This window comes from Eschrichtius robustus, chromosome 11, assembly GCF_028021215.1.
Source record: "Eschrichtius robustus isolate mEscRob2 chromosome 11, mEscRob2.pri, whole genome shotgun sequence".
Taxonomy (NCBI): Eukaryota; Metazoa; Chordata; class Mammalia; order Artiodactyla; family Eschrichtiidae; genus Eschrichtius; species Eschrichtius robustus.
This window is the reverse complement of record NC_090834.1, coordinates 63630975-63648596: the sequence shown is the minus strand read 5'-3', so window position 1 is coordinate 63648596 and position 17622 is coordinate 63630975. Positions and strand designations below refer to the sequence as shown.

The window sequence follows — 17622 nt, the reverse complement described above, 5'->3', positions numbered from 1 at the left end:
TCAATACTTAAAAGGTGTCCAGCCTCTGATTTAACAGCTCTGACTGTAGGCATCCAACCTGAAGAAATCTTCACGCAAGTCCTAGGAGTCAGGTATAAGTATGTGTATCGAAGCATTTTTTGAAATAACAAAAAATTTGAAACAACATGATTGTACATAAATGAAGAAATTGTTGAAGTAATACATACCAACTCCTACCAGGCAATACTCTGCAGCAGATAAAAAGAGCTCTATAGTGTGGACATGAAAATATATCTAAGACATAGTGATATGAAAAACAAGTTGCACAATAATACTGAATCGCACACTCCTGTTTACGTTTATATGGTTATGGACCTGTTTACATATATATGGCATGTGTGTGTCTGTGCATGCCTAGAAAAAGTCTGTAATAATGCATATCAAGATGTTGATGGTTTCCTCTGCCCAAGGCACTAGGATTGGGAGAGGAGGAATGAAAGGGGGCTTTACGTAATTTACTTCATCTACTTCTAGGTTATTTGGGTTTTTTTAATAAGCATGTTTTTATGGATGACAAGTAATTTTCATTATCACAGAAAACTTGGAAAATGCAAATATATAATCTCTGATACCGTAAAAAAAAAAAAAAAAAGCAATCATTCAAAGTCTCTAGAAATTGTCCTAGGGCATACAGCAAATGAAGAAACATTTGCTCAAGAAGATATACTAAAACTCAGTAAGAACAGTGAGAGTCTAGTGTTTTAATTAACACCTGCTCCCTCTCTCTCTCCCCACTTCCAAATCAGTAAGACAGAAACTCCATTCCAGACTGGTGCAGCCGAGAACACAGGGCTCCCTCGTCCCCAAGCTCCCAGTTGGAAGGCTATGTCTCCTCCTTCTTCCAGTTACCTGTTGCTAAAGCTAAGTTCTAGGTGAATCCAGCAAAGAAGTGGGCCTCCCTACTTCCACCCAGCCCCCACTCATGGGGCAGGGACTTCACCTTGGATGCAGAGCCACTGAGCATACTGGGGACCTGACTTCCATTTCCCTAGCTTATAAGACAGCAATTATACTCTGGGAGAGGCAAGCCAAGAAGGCACGAGGCTACTGCCATCCCTCCACCAAGTGCTCAGCTCCTAAAATGGGGGTGTCACTCAAAGAGAAGAAGATCATCGTCCCCACCTCCAACTCCAGAACCATAGCTCAGAGTTCTTGCCTGGTAGGAGAAGCAGGCTTTAGAGAGTTTTGAACCTCTCCCCAAAGGAAATTATTTTATTTGCAACAGAATGTGAAGAAGTTTAAGACTAAGGGCTCTCTGAAAAACAGTGAAAGTTCTGGTGAAAGGCAATTGGGAGGAGAGGAGTGGATTTATTGGAGATATAGGCTAAACTGTAGGCTAAAGAATTTGCTGATGAGAACTGGGAACAGAGACAGCTGGGAGGAGCCCTCCTCTTGTAAGAACAAATCTCAAACACTGATCTCAGGAACTATCCTTTCAAAGGAGCCCTAATATGAGTGGATCAGTCTGTGGAGAAAATTTATGCCCCAGGGCATTGTTGAAAACAATAGAGTCATCAGATGGCAACTAACAGAGCTTAACAGCTGAGTGGGGCCAGGAAAAGACAGAGTCAAAGAGAGCCCTGCCAAAACCACTGTCATCCAAAGGTGACTGTGGGCATATCCAAAGCTGCACCCTCTGAGAAGCAACATCAGAGGCTTCACACTGTCAGGAGGTGGTGGGAACAGACCACTGAAATAATCTTTCCAGTCACCAAACAAACAAGTAAATAATAACAAGCCCCAGAGGGGTTGGACCAGGAGCCAGAATTGCTCCAGTATATGATCAAAAACATCCAGTTTCTAACAATACATATGTTGTTTCATATATATATATATATATATGGCATGCGAATTAACAGGAAAGTATGATCCATACACCAGAAAAAAAGCAGGCAACAGAAACTGTCTGTGAGAGCAACCAAATTTCAAATTTAACAGAAAAAGGCTCCAAAGTAGCCATTATAAATATGTTCAAAGACTAAAGGAAACCATGATTAAAGAAGTAAGGGAATGTGTGATGACAATGTCACATCAAATAAAGGATATCAATACATAGAAATTACAAAAAAGAACCAAAGGTATGTTGTGGAGTTGAAAAGTACAGTAACTAAGAGAGGAGCTCAACAGCAGCTCTGAACCAGCAAAAGACAGAAATAGCAAACTTGAAGATAGGCTGAAGTAGATTACACAATCCAAAAAACAGAGAGAAAAAAAAGAATGAGAAAAAATGAACAGTTTCAGAGAAATGTGGAACACCATTTTGCTCATATGCATAATGGAAGGATCAAAAGGCAAGGATGGGGAGTTCCTTGGTGGCCCAGTGGTCAGGATTCCGGGCTTTCACTGCCGTGGGCCGGGTTCAATCCCTGGTCGGGGAACTGAGATCCCACAAGTCACGTGGCGTGGCCAAAAAAAATTAAAAATAAAAATAAATAAAAGGAGAAGATGAAGAGAAAGGAGCAGAAAAAATATATATAGAAAGAAATAATGTCTGGGAATTTCCCAAGTTTATTGAAAAGCATTAATCTACCCATCCAGAAAGTTCAACAAACTTCAAAGAGGATAGGATAAATGCAAAGAGATCCACAAACAGACACATCACAGAAAAAGCTAAAAGCCAAAGGCAAGGAGAAAATCTTAAAAGCAGCAAAAGAAAAATAATTCATTACACATAAAGGAAGCCAAATAAAAATAACAGCCTACTTCTCATCAAAAACTATGGATGCGGGACTTCCCTGGTGGTGCAGTGGTTAAGAATCCGCCTGCCGATGCAGGGGACATGGGTTCCAGCTCTGGTCCGAGAAGATCTCACATGCTGCGGAGCAACTAAGCCCGTGCGCCACAACTACTGAGCCTGCGCTCTAGAGCCTGCAAGCCACAACTACTGAAGCCCGCGCACCTAGAGCCCAGACACCACAATGAGAAGCCACCTCAATGAGAGGCCCAAGCACCACAATGAAGAGTAGCCCCCACTTGCCACAGCTAGAGAAAGCACTCGCGCAGCAACGATGACCCAGTGCAGCCAAAAATTAATTTAAAAATTAAAAAAAGTGAAGGCAAAGTAAACACTGAAAAAATTCATTGCTAGCTGACACACCTGATACTGATAAAAAGCACTAAAGGACATTCTTAAGGTTAGTAAGGGACCCCAGATAGTAATTTGAATCCATGTAAAAAAATAAATCTGTTCCTTTTTAAATAAATTCATTCATTCACTTAACAATATTTATAGAGTATCAACACTGAGCACTATTCTAGGTACCAGGGATTTAGCAGTGAACAAAACAGATCCCTTGCCCTTATGGATTAAATGATAGAATCCAGAAGGTGATTAAATCCTTAAAAATAAAAAACAAGCCAAAAAAACAAACAAACAAAAAGAAGAAGTGATGTGTAATGAGGATGTAGGTGCCAGAAATGCAGTAGGCTTGCAGATTTCATTATTACATAGGGTAGTCTAGGAAAGGTCTCATTGATAAGGAGAAGTATGAGAAAAGACAAAATATTTGGAAACATGAGGGAGTTATCAAAGTGGATATCCGGGGGAAGAATATTCCAGACAGAGGTAAGAGCTAGAACAAAGGCCCTAAGACAGGAAAAACAAGGAGTGTTTGAGAAACAGCATGGAGTGTGGCTGAAGTGAAAGACCAAAGGAGATAGATGAAGAGGAGGAGATCCTAATGATAAGTGGAAGCCAGGTCACATAGGACCTTACTGACTCTTTTTTTTTTTTTTTGGCTGTGTTGGGTGCGCGGGCTTTCTCTAGTTGCGGCGAGTGGGGGCTACTCTTCGTTGAGGTGCACAGGCTTCTCATTGCGGTGGCTTCTCTTGCTGTGGAGCACAGGCTCTAGGCGCATGGGCTTCAGTAGTTGCAGCATGCGGGCTCAGTAGTTGTGGCTCACGGGCTCTAGAGCACAGGCTCAGTAGTTGTGGCGCACGGGCTTAGTTGCTCCACGGCATGTGGGATCTTCCCGGACCAGGGATCGAACCTGTGTCCCCTGTATTGGCAGGCGGATTCTCAACCACTGTGCCACTAGGGAAGCCCTGGACTTTGCTGACTCTTCTGTTAACTTTGGCTTTCACACTAAATGAGAAATGGAGCTAAAACAGGGTTTTGAGCAGAGGAGTGAAATGGTCTGGTTTACATTTTTTAAAGCTCTCTGGTTGCTACACTGAGAATAGACTGTAGACATGGTGATCTGTTACAAGGCTGTTGAGTCTCAGTACCTGCAGTGGAGTAGGGGTGAGAAATGATTAAATTTTGGACATATTTTGAAGGTAGAACCCACTGGATTTACCAATGGATATGGGGCATGAGAGGAATTATGGATGATTCAGAGTATTTTTTGGTCCAGGCAATGGAAATAATGGAGTTGCCTTCAACTGAGATGACAAAGGCTGCGGGAAGAGAAGGTTTTGGATGAGGTGACATTTAGAACCCAGTTTGGGTCATGGTAAGTTTCAGATCCCTTTCAAATTCTTAGAAGGGGACTTTGGGAGTTTGGGATGGACATGTATACACTGCTGTACTTAAAATAGATAACCAACAAGGACCTACTGTATAGCACAAGGAATGCTGCTCAATATTATATAATAACCTAAAGGGGAAAAGAATTTGAAAAAGAATAGATACATGTATATGTATAACTGAATCACTTTGCTGTACACCTGAAACTAACACAACATTGTTAATCAACTATGCTCCAATATAAAATAATTTTTTTTTAAATTTCTCAAAACAAGATATACAAATGATGAATAGGCACATGAAAAGATGTTTGGCAAAATTAATCAACAGGGAAATACAAATCAAAACCATAATGAGATATTATTTCACATCCACTAGGATAGCTATAATTTAAAAAATTAGACAATAACAAGTGTTACGATATGAAGAAATTAGAACCCATGCTCTGCTGACATGAATGTAAAATGGTTCAGCCACTTTGGAAAACAGTATGGCAGTTCCTCAAAGGGTAAACATAGTCACCATATGACCCAGCAATTCCACTCCTAAGTATACACCCAAGAGAAATAAAAACATCTGTCCACTGGGAATCCCCTGACGGTCCAGTGGTTAGGACTCCGAGCTTTCACTGCCATGGCCCGGGTTCAATCCCTGGTTGGGAAACTAAGATCCCACAAGCCATGCAGTGTGGCCAGAATAATAACAATAAGAAGAGCTAACACCTATCCTTCTCAAACTCTTCCAAAATATTGCAGAGGGAGGAACACTCCCCAACTCATTCTACGAGGCCACCATCACCCTGATACCAAAACCAGACAAAGATGTCACAAAGAAAGAAAACTACAGGCCAATATCACTGATGAACATAGATGCAAAAATCCTCAACAAAATACTAGCAAACAGAATCCAACAGCACATTAAAAGGATCATACACCATGATCAAGTGGGGTTTATTCCAGGAATGCAAGGATTCTTCAATATACGCAAATCAATCAACGTGATACACCACATTAACAAATTGAAGGAGAAAAACCATATGATCATCTCAATAGATGCAGAGAAAGCTTTCGACAAAATTCAACATCCATTTATGATAAAAGCCCTGCAGAAAGTAGGCATAGAGGGAACTTTCCTCAACATAATAAAGGCCATATATGACAAACCCACAGCCAACATCGTTCTCAATGGTGAAAAACTGAAACCATTTCCTCTAAGATCAGGAACAAGACAAGGTTGCCCACTCTCACCACTATTATTCAACATAGTTTTGGAAGTGTTAGCCACAGCAATCAGAGAAGAAAAAGAAATAAAAGGAATCCAAATCGGAAAAGAAGTAAAGCTGTCACTGTTTGCAGATGACATGATACTATACATAGAGAATCCTAAAACTGCCACCAGAAAACTACTAGAGCTAATCAATGAAGTTGGTAAAGTAGCAGGATACAAAATTAATGCACAGAAATCTCTTGCATTCCTATATACTAATGATGAAAAATCTGAAAGTGAAATTAAGAAAACACCCCCGTTTACCATTGCAACAAAAAGAATAAAATACTTAGGAATAAACCTACCTAAGGAGACAAAAGACCTGTATGCAGAAAATTATAAGACACTGATGAAAGAAATCAAAGAGGATACAAATAGATGGAGAGATATACCATGTTCTTGGATTGGAAGAATCAACATTGTGAAAATGACTCTACTACCCAAAGCAATCTACAGATTCAATGCAATCCCTATCAAACTACCACTGGCATTTTTCACAGAACTAGAACAAAAAATTTCACAATTTGTATGGAGACACAAAAGACCCCGAATAGCCAAAGCCATCTTGAGAACGAAAAATGGAGCTGGAGGAATCAGGCTCCCTGACTTCAGACTATATTACAAAGCTACAGTAATCAAGACAGTTTGGTACTGGCACAAAAACAGAAATATAGATCAATGGAACAGGATAGAAAGCCCAGAGATAAACCCACGCACATATGGTCACCTTATCTTTGATAAAGGAGGCAAGCATATACAGTGGAGAAAAGACAGTCTCTTCAATAAGTGGTGCTGGGAAAACTGGACAGGTACATGTAAAAGTATGAAATTAGAACACTCCCTGACATCATACACAAAATTAAACTCAAAATGGATTAAAGACCTAAGTGTAAAGCCAGACACTATCAAACTCTTAGAGGAAAACATAGGCAGAACACTCTATGACATAAATCGCAGCAAGATCCTTTTTGACCCAGCCCCTAGAGAAATGGAAATAAAAACACAAATAAACAAATGGGACCTAATGAAACTTAAAAGCTTTTGCACAGCAAAGGAAACCATAAACAAGATGAAAAGACAACCCTCAGAATGGGAGAAAATATTTGCAAATGAAGCAACTGACAAAGGATTAATCTCCAAGATTTACAAGCAGCTCATGCAGCTCAATAACAAAAAAACCAACAACCCAATCCAAAAATGGGCAGAAGACCTAAATAGACATTTCTCCAAAGAAGATATACAGATTGCCAACAGACACATGAAAGAATGCTCAACATCATTAATCATTAGAGAAATGCAAATCAAAACTACAATGAGGTATCATCTCACACCAGTCAGAATGGCCATCATCAAAAAATCTAGAAACAATAAATGCTGGAGAGGGTGTGGAGAAAAGGGAACACTCTTGCACTGTTGGTGGGAATGTAAATTGATACAGCCACTATGGAGAACAGTATGGAGGTTCCTTAAAAAACTAAAAATAGAAGTACCATACGACCCAGCAATCCCACTACTGGGCATATACCCTGAGAAAACCATAATTCAAAAAGAGTCATGTACCAAAATGTTCATTGCAGCTCTATTTACAATAGCCAGGACATGGAAGCACCAAAGTGTCCATCATCGGATGAATGGATAAAGAAGATGTGGCACATATATACAATGGAATATTACTCAGCCATAAAAAGAAATGAAATGGAGGTATTTGTAATGAGGTGGATGGAGTTAGAGTCTGTCATACAGAGTGAAGTAAGTCAGAAAGAGAAAAATAAATACAGTATGCTAACACATATATATGGACTCTAAGGGGAAAAAAAAAAAAAAAAAGGTCATGAAGAACCTAGTGGCAAGACGGGAATAAAGACACAGACCTACTAGAGAATGGACTTGAGGATATGGGGAGGGGGAGGGGTGAGATGTGACAGGGTGAGAGAGTGTCATGGACATATATACACTACCAAATGTAAAATAGATAGCTAGTGGGAAGCAGCCGCATAGCACAGGGAGATCAGCTCGGTGCTTTGTGACCACCTAGAGGGGTGGGATAGGGAGGGTGGGAGGGAGGGAGATGCAAGAGGGAAGAGATATGGGAACATATGTATATGTATAACTGATTCACTTTATTGTAAAGCAAAAAGTAACACACCATTGTAAAGCAATTATACTTCAATAAAGATGTTAAAAATAAATAAATAAATAACAATAAAAAAATTTTTTAATTATTTAAATAAAAAATAAAATAAAATAAAAAGTCTATCCACAAAAACCTGTACCATAGCAGCATTATTCACAACAGCCAAAAGGTAGAAACAACCCAAATATCCATCAACTGATGGGTGAATAAGCAAAATGCAGAGTGTCCATACAATAGAATATTATTCAGCCGTAAAAAGGAATGAAGTTCTGATACATGCTACAATATGGATGAACCTGGAAAACATTATATTAAGTGAAATAAGCCAGTCACAAAGGACCACGTATTATATGATTCCAATATGAAATGTCTAGAATAAGCAAATCTTTAGAGACAGAAAGTAGATTAGGGCTAGGGGGAATAGGAGGACAGGGGGACAATAGCTAATGTGTATTGGTTTTCCCTCTGAGGTGACAAAAATGTTCTAAAACGGACTCCAGGGATGGTTGCACATATCTCTGAATATAGTAATAACCATTAAATTGTACATTTTAAATGGGTACATTATATGGTATGTGAATTATATCCCAATAAAGCTATTACAAAGCAGTGTAGAGTAGAGGTTAAGAACCCAGATGTTGGAACCAATAAAGCTATTTTTTAAAAACTGGTGGGTTCGACCAGGGCCAGGCAAACTTTTTCTGTAAAGGGCCAGACAGTAAATATTTTAGGCTTGGTGAGCCATACAGTCTGTTACAACTACTCGACTCAACTCTGCTCTTCTGTGAAAGCAGCCATGGGCAAGATGTAGATGAATAAGAGTGGCTCTGTGCCAATGAATCTTTACTTATGGACACTGAAATTTGAATTTCATACAGATTTTGCATGTCACAAAATTCTTCTTTGGATTCTTCTCCCAGCTATTTAAAAATGTAAAAGCTATTCTTGGGAGATTGGGATTGACATATATACACTAATACGTATAAAATAGATAACTAATAAGAACCTGCTGTATAAAAAAATAAATAAAATTAAATAAAAAATAAAAAAATAAAAAATAAAATAAAAGCTATTCTTAGTTTTATGGACTCTATAAAAAAACAGGAAGGGGGTCATATTTTGCTGACCCCGGACTAAATGCACCTAATCCTCCCCCATTATGGCTTCAAGTACTAAGGAAATCTCTCTCCCTTACAATCCCCATGAACAAGAGTCAGTTTTGATTCCCCTTTCAGTTTTTCTCCCACACTCACTACCATTCCTATGCATGGCTTTCCAACACCCTGGGAAATACAAACCCAGCCAAGCACTCAACAGCAGGAAAACCTCCTGGACTCCATTTCCAAAATAGAACATCAACTTTATACCAACTTGGTAAGAGTTGAGGGCTCACCACGTGTTCCTTATAAATGCCACTCACCTTTGGGCACTGAGTGGATAGAGGAAAAGGCTTGGGAACAGAGAATATAAGAGAGTAAGGCAAACTCATGCCTCCTCTTTAAGAACATTCTGGCTCCTAATCAACTCTAAGAGGGAGAATTTAGGCTTATGTGTCAATGAGCAATATAAAAAAAAAAATCCTTAAGAACAAAATCTCATTTTAGAGCATGATGGTACCACAAGAGAAGGCAGAAGGGATGAGTGAAGACATGAAGCCTCTATTAAGAGGCATTTGTTCATTCATTTGCCCAACCAGCATCTTCTGAGTAGTGACTATGTGGCATGTCCTATGCTGGGATCTGAGGACACAGATTAATCAGACATATTGAAAACACCTGGGTGAGTCAGATATATGGAGGAAAGTCAGTCCTTGAAGGCAAGAACCACTGTCCTATGTGGAGGAAAGGGCTATGGCTCAATCCCAAAGACAGAGCCCAGAAACACTTTCTCCAATCCTCTCAACCCCACACTGCCTGAGACTTCACAGAGTTTTCCACTCTGAACTAATCAGGGAACTTGCTCACCACCCAGAGATATCAGAAGACTTGTGAAGGGACATACAGGAAAAAATCTCACCGATACAGACTCGGATCCCATCTCTGCCACTTACTCACCACATCTCCTTAAGCCTGTAAAATGCAGACTACCTCACAGTTACAATGTGGAGACAATGAGATCATGTAAGGCACAGTCCCTCACAGTACCTGTATGTAGAAGGTGCTTCAGGAATGTTTGACTATTCTGAACCTGGGTCGCTTGGCAAGAGGGGTCACACTGTGGAAAATGATGTATCCTGAGTGAACCAGCTCTGAGTCCCAGCAGCTTCTAAGCCCCTCCTCCTCAAGATGCAGGGCTGCTAGGTGAAAGAGGGCCTGGTTCTTACCCGATCATGCCATGCTGCTGAGGTGCACGCCTACCTGACCTACACCTGGGAGGGCCTGATGCTGCTGGGCACTGAGGGCAGAAGAGGACAAGCTGGGTAACAGCTGCTACTATTGAAATGTTCATACAGCATTATGGTTTATAAAGGCTTCTTTACATCCATTATCTTATTTGAGCCTTACACCAGCCGTCAAAGGGATGTATTACCGGTATCGCTATCTCGTAGATGAAGAAACTATTCTCTAGACATCTCCCTACTTGATGTCTCCCAAACTTGCCCTTTTCTTTTTTTTGCCTCCTGCCTTTACTCATAAAGTTCATCTTTCCTGGAATGCTCCTCCTTCTTTCTTCATTGGTAAACCCTGCTCCCCTCTGAAAACCAAGTTCCAGTTTTACCTGCTTGGCAAGGCCTGCTCCTGACATACCTTGAGTCAGAATTAGAGCCATCTCTGTTTAAAATCCTTCTAGCTCATCATCTTTGGGATAAAATCCAAGTTTCTCAGTATGGCAAGAATCTGGCTTATGCCTGCCTCTCCAACCTCATTTCCAACCTCTCCCTCCCTGCCCCACCATTACCTTCTATGCTCAAAGTAAAACAACCACTGACTCACAGATCCCAAAGGGACATCATATTCATTCCTCCACTTGCTGTACCTTTCTCGTCCCAAGGTTAACTCCTATTCATCTCAGGCACCACCTCTTCTGTGTCGTCTTTCCTCGCATCCTAGGATGGGTTAAATTCCCTCTTCTGTACTTACAGAGCATGCAATGCTCATCTCTCATCACAATACCTATTAGGATTGAACACGTGTGTCTTTCTGCCTCACTAATATGTGAGCTCTTTACAGGCAGAAAATTTGTCTTCCTTATTAGTCTTTGCATACCCAACATCCAGCACAGACCAGACACTAAATATGTTTAGAGAAGGAAGACAGAAATAAGGGGATGGGGAACACGAGGACAAATAAGGGGTGGTGGTGGTCATGGATCCTCAAGTGAATCAGACATTGCACTGGAAACCAATTGCTTCTAATGCCATTAAGTACACTGAAAGTGATGCACATGCAGATACAGACATGCACTGAGAGACTGGCATAAATATAGATCCATACAGACAAACAAACACAAACACCAGTGAGGTCTGAAGACAAGCAGGACCTTGGGAGCCAGTGGCTGATTCTTCCTTAGACAGGAAGATCCAGAAGCTGACTTAATACCTGAAGCAGATCTTTTCTCTCTCTGCTGGCTTGACCATTTCTGGCCGTAGATGACCCTTGCATTCTGCCTACCACTTTGTAGGGCCCAGATCCTGCCTAGACTAACAGCAGCTTTGGATTCCTGATTATACTTCCTGGCTCTGTTTTTGCCCCCAGGTCCTGCACACTGTACTGCACTGTAACCTTTCGCTCCTAATCTTCTCCTCGATCTTTGACCTGGCTCATGGGCCTTCTCTCAGCTCCTACTTCCTTGGCTCAGTGTTCCTCCCCTCCTCTACTTCTTATGCACACAGACACATCTAAATACAGAAAGGCACAAAATGATGTATACACACACACAAAGAAACAAACACAAAGGCACATATAGACATATACACATATATAGACACACACACACACAGAAGCCTTACAAGTACAACTAATCCCTGCCATTAACAGGATTGCCATCCAGAACAGACAAAGCAGACTCACCAACAAAGAGGGGAGGAAGGAAAACAACAGTCTGCTTAGTGAGAAAGAATTTCCCTATCTGTCAAAGCAAACCACCGTCTGGGTTTTCCTGGAAACATGAGTGGAACCATCTGGGGGAGCTGCTGCTTCACCCTGTATCTGGCTAAGGCACTAGGACAGATTGCAAACGATGCTTACTCCCTCTGACGTGTAGCTCAGTTTGTCTAGCAACCGGTACCCTTCCCTGAGTGCTGGCTGACAATGTGTCTTCTGCTACACCAGCACATGTTAGATTACCTCGCCCCTATTCCTCTTGAAACTCCCACAGTCTCCTGTGCACACCACCATTACAGCCCTGAAGATGTGCTGTTGTCATTGCCAGTTTACATATCTGCCTCTCTCACTAGCCTAAGGGCTTATGAATGCCAAAGTGTGTCTTATTTTCATCTCTATTCTATTCTACGGATAAGGAAAGTGAGCCTCCAAATTACTTGGCCTTATAGCTAGTACACTGCTGAGCTTGCATCTGAACTCAGGTCAGACTCCAAAGCTCATGCTTAGACTTTTTCTTTTTTTTTTTATTTTTAGCTGTGTTGGGTCTTCGTTTCTGTGCGAGGGCTTTCTCTAGTTGCAGCGAGCGGGGGCCACTCTTCATTGCGGTGCGCAGGCCTCTCACTATCGCGGCTTCTCTTGTTGCGGAGCACAGGCTCAGTAGTTGTGGCTCACAGGCTCAGTTGCTCCGCAGCATGTGGGATCTTCCCAGACCAGGGCTCGAACCCGTGTCCCCTGCATTGGCAGGCAGACTCTCAACCACTGCGCCACCAGGGAAGCCCCATGCTTAGACTTTTAAAAGTCAATTTCCAGATACTTTATTCTAAGAAACTCACAAAATGCCAGGAAGCCCTCCTAGAAGTTAGGGCTGAATGCCTGAGGAAGGCCACAGAACTTGGACTCACTGGGGTTGCAGCCTGGGCGCTGACTATGAGGCACCCCTGGTGAGTGAATGCTACAGCCATCCATAAGTATTTACAAGGGAAAATGGGGATAGGTCATTTCCCTAGCCTAACGAGCACGTTTTACCTGAAGGATGATCTCTCATGGTATCAGTCATCTCTGTTCTGTCCAAAGGGTCTGAGCAGACTTCAATCTGTGCTTTGTCTGAATTAAGGGGAGGGGGTCAGAATGTTCCACAAGGCAGGAGATAAGATGGTGACTGCACCAGGAGATAGGCAGGGAGCTAGAAGGCAAAAAAACAGCGGAGTGCCTCCAAACTGTAACAGTCCTTTAGGTCAAAGAAGAGTTACTGCAGCAGCAGAAATGTATACATCGAAACCCATGCTGAGGTTATTTGAATAATTGTGTCCAAGTTTTTTCTGCCCTACTTTTCATATAGTAAACTTAAAAAAGCAAAACAAAACAAAGCAAAAAAAAAACTCTAGGCTGTCAAAGCTGTTCAAAGAGGAAACAAGGAAACTCTATGTTCAGGGACCAAGGGGAGAACTCTGCTTCTGAGGGGCCAGCATGGTAGCAGCACTAGATATCAGAGGAAGGCCCTGAGCACAAGGCAAACCCAGGAGAAATAAAACTGGGGCTAATCAGCCAGCTGCCTTTGATATCTCCCCTCATGGAGCTCCATATGGTAAGGGTCAAGAATTGGATTCAGGTCCCTGGTGTGTGGGTGAGAGAGAATTACCACCTGGCTCTCCCTTAGCTTCCCCAGAAGTGACAACTATAAAAAAAGAGAAAGAAGGGAGGGAGGGAGGGAGGAAGAAAGGAAGGAAGGGAGGGAGGAAGGGAGGGAGGAAGGGAGGGAGGGAGGAAGGGAGGGAGGGAGGATGGAAGGGAGGATGGAAGGGAGGGAGGGAGGAAGAAAGGGAGGGAGAGAGGGAGGAAGAAAGGAAGGAAGGGAGGGAGGGAGGGAGGAGGGAAGGAAGGGAGGGAGGGAGGGAGGGAGGGAGGGAGGAGAAAGAAATTCTCCCAAAGACTGTTCCGTCTGGTGTCCTCAAAAGCCATCTACACCTGCCCAGAAACAGAGGGAACCTAGCTGTCAGCTAGCTAACCAGGGATCTCTGCTTCCAGAAACCATGGTAATTCAGACTTGGAAGCACCTCTTCATATCTGTCAAAGTTAGGAGTGGGGGAAATGGAGATAGAAGTCAACATGGTTTTCAATGTGTTTTCTACAGAGCACTAGGGATTCTTATGGATTGGGCTACAGAAAGGCAAGTGGAAGGTGATCACTACTCCAACCAATGTAGTGACACTTTTATTTTTTTAACATCTTCATTGAGATATAATGCACATACCATCTTAGTGTACAACTCAAGGGTTTTTAGCATAATCACAGAGGTGTACAATCACCACAAGTCTGAAACATTTTCATCAGCCTGAGGCAGATGTGAGTTGCAATAACCCAAAAAAATGGATAACTTTGAGCTAATTCAGTCTCAGTTTCCTTATCAGTTATATGGAAAAATTACTATGTACCCCACAGTAGACGTTTCTTATAAAGATGACATGAGCGATTGTATGTAGAAGCACCCAGCACAGGCCTAGCACATTACAGGCGGGTAGGAGTAGAAGAAGTAGTAAGTAATACTTCTACTGGGAACTAAGCCACAGGCTGGGGACTCTCTATGCACAAGTTCATTCCATCTGTGCCATAACCTTTCAAGGTAAGGATTACTGTCCCCATTCGACAGTGAGGAAACAAAGCTCACAGAGTTTAACAAACTTCCCAAGGTCATACAACTATTAACTGTACACCTAAAACCCTCGTCTTTCTTGCTCCAACGCCTGTGCATGCCTTTGCTCAGTCACACAGCCTTTCAGCAGTCTCAGCGTCTTTTCCTTTCTTCAACACCCCTCTTGTATGTTTTTCTCTGTCTTTCCTAGTATTTTAACTATAGTGATTTTACCTCCATCCAGATTCTGTATATGATTCATAGCACAGGGCAGAGGGATAGGGAAGCCGTCACAGAGGAGGTCAGACACACACATCATACACAAACATCTGGAGCCCAGACCCTAGCAACTTCTAGAAACAGCCCACCATTGACTCAGCTGCTATCCTGGCCAGGAACTCACAAGTCAAAAGCACCCTGTCCCCCATACCATTGACCAGCCAACTCTATACTCTTGCTCTGCCCTAGTGAACCAATTTAAGGAGCACACAGAGATAAGATAGGATCTTTGCTTTCAAATTCAAAAAAATGTAACTCATCACCTTTGTGTGCAAGGCCCTGCAACAAGCACTGTGGGAGAAGCAGTGATGAATGAGACCTGGTTCCTGCTCCGGGGAGGCACTCACAGTCTGGTAGGACAGACAAGGATGAACCCAACTAATTACAATACGGAGCAAAGCAATATGCCAGATGAGGGCTTCATGCCAAGTACTCTGGAGCATGGGAGAGGAAGGATTACTTCCCACTGTAGAGGAACAAACAAGATTTCTTGGAGGCAACATTTAATCTAGGGCCAGTAGTTCTCAACCAGGAGCAATTCTATTCCCCAGGGTGACTGACAATTGGCAATAAAAAAATTTTGGTTGTCACAACTTGGGTGGGGTGGGGCGTGGGGTGGCTGCTATTAGCATCTAGTGTATAAAGGCTATAGGGATGGTGCTAAACATCCTACAATCTGGCCCAAAGCGTCAACAGTGCTGAGGTTGAGAAACCCTGATTAGGCCTTGGAGGACAAGCAGAATTTTTACAGGCAAAAATGGGAAACAGAGCGATGCCAGGATGAGGGTTTATCTGGAGCAAAGTCACAGTGATGAGATATTAAGAGCATGTTTGAGATGGTTGCAGCATAGAGTAAGGGAATGCAGGGTAACAAGAACTAGTCAGGCGAGCTAAAGTCAGACTGCAGGAACCCTGATGGGCAGGTCAGAGTTTAGATTAGTTCAGTTAGTGAAGGTAAGCCACTCTTACAGTTTCATCATCTCTAAAACAGATTTAATAACACCGAGTTCATAGAGTGGTTGAGAAGTAAATGAAACTGCATATATACTCAGCTGGCACAGGACTTGTTACATGGTAGGAATGTTACTTTTCCACCGCACTCCCTTTACAAGGTAGGACTAGCGATCAGAGTCGTGCTTTAGCAATTCCAGTATTAGTGCAAAAAGACAAACTTATAGGCAACAATACAATCAAAATCATTGGGGTACAAAGCAAGACATTCTAAGTGCTAAACAAGTGATGTAGACTGTGCTACAGGAGTTAGTACTGAGATGAGAGAGATCAGTGGGGGAAGAAAGCCAGGGAAGGTTCATGAGAAGTGAAGCTGGGGCATTCCAGAGGACACCTAAGACCGATACAGACAGAGCCAGGGGTTGGAGGGAGGGATATAAAAAGTTAATTCCCAGAAAGGAGAACTATCTGAGCAAAGAAAGGCATCTGGAATAAACATGGAATGACTATGACCCAAAGAAGGACAAGAGTCAGATCAGAGTGGTAGGAGGTATGTCTAGAGAGACTTACAGGCTAAGGCCAGGGAATTCCCTGGTGGTCCAGTGGTTAGGACTTGGCACTTTCACTGCCATGGCCCAGCTTCAATCCCTGGTCAGGGAACTAAGATCCCACAGGCCGCACAGCGTGGCCAAAGGGGAAAAAAAAAAAAAAAAAAAGGCTAAGGCCAGATTTGAAGGGATGGCGCGCCAGGCACAGGAAGTCAGATGGAATAAGAAAAGGAAACTAAAATGTAACTTAGGAAGATCACTGGCAGCATGTACATGCGCTGGTGAAGGAGAAACTAGAGGCAAGGGAATACTGAGGGGTGTCTACAGCTATCTGGATACAAAGAAATGAAGCCACAAGCCTCAGGAGGGAATAACAATCATTACTAGTCATGATGATAACTTCTGAGCATAATGCAGCTACTTATCTTCGTCCAAATTAACCCATGCTGGCCACAGCACTGGCTAAGTGTGAGAAGCTCTTAGGCCCTATATACTGCCCCTCCAGCCCAATTCCTACTGGCCCTCTGGCTATTGCAAGTGGAACTGCCGGCTACTCCCCTTAGGGTTGTTTCCCCAGCCCTGATTCCACCTGGTGCCAGAGTCCATCCTTCCTCAACCCTCACAGCCTCCCAGGACCTAGCATGCTTCTTGGTGGAACAATTTTAAAAAGGTAAAAAACAAGTCAATTTTCACCATGCTAAAGTCAAGCACATCTGATGACACTACTACAGCATGGCCTTGTTCAAAACCCTCTAGCCTTCCAGATGGGTAGGGGAAAATCAGAAGTTTTCACCTAGACCTTTTTTAAAATAAAGGCATAGGCAGGAGGCTGAGTGAGCTAACAGAGAAGTTGTGGCCCCTAGAAACGTGTGACCCTGCTCTATCACGCGCCACTTCCCTTAACATCAGCTACTCGGGTGAAGACAGAACTACCTCCTGCAGGGTCCTGGCCCTAGCCGTGTCAGCCAAGCTGCTGGGGGTGGCTCCCAGAGCTGAACACTGTGGTGCCCTGGGATGATGAGAGAGCTGATTTGGAATTCTTGCGATACAAGCCAGCCCTCACTATCTGTACCATCACGCTGAGGGAGGAAAAAACATAAATTTAGAACCTATCATGTGCCAGCCCTTGTGCTTGGGGCTTTGAATACATTAAATTCTTACAACAACCCTGCAAAGAGTTACCCTCCTCAAACAGCTGAATAATTGAGGCTCAGAGAGGTGAAGTTATTTGCCTATATGTCACATAGCCAGTAAGTGGCAAAGCCAGGTTTTGAACACAGGCT

The 17622-nt window shown here is 42.6% G+C and overlaps 1 protein-coding gene and 1 non-coding gene across 3 annotated transcripts in view; one reads left to right on the top strand and one right to left on the bottom strand.

Moving 5' to 3' along the window:
- STIM1 (stromal interaction molecule 1) overlaps positions 1-17622 on the bottom strand; it is a 212441-nt gene that overhangs the window by 71647 nt on the left and 123172 nt on the right. The window lies entirely within an intron of this gene.
- TRNAE-UUC (transfer RNA glutamic acid (anticodon UUC)) lies at positions 16380-16451 on the top strand. Its single transcript has one exon. It is a non-coding gene; the product is annotated as a tRNA-Glu (tRNA).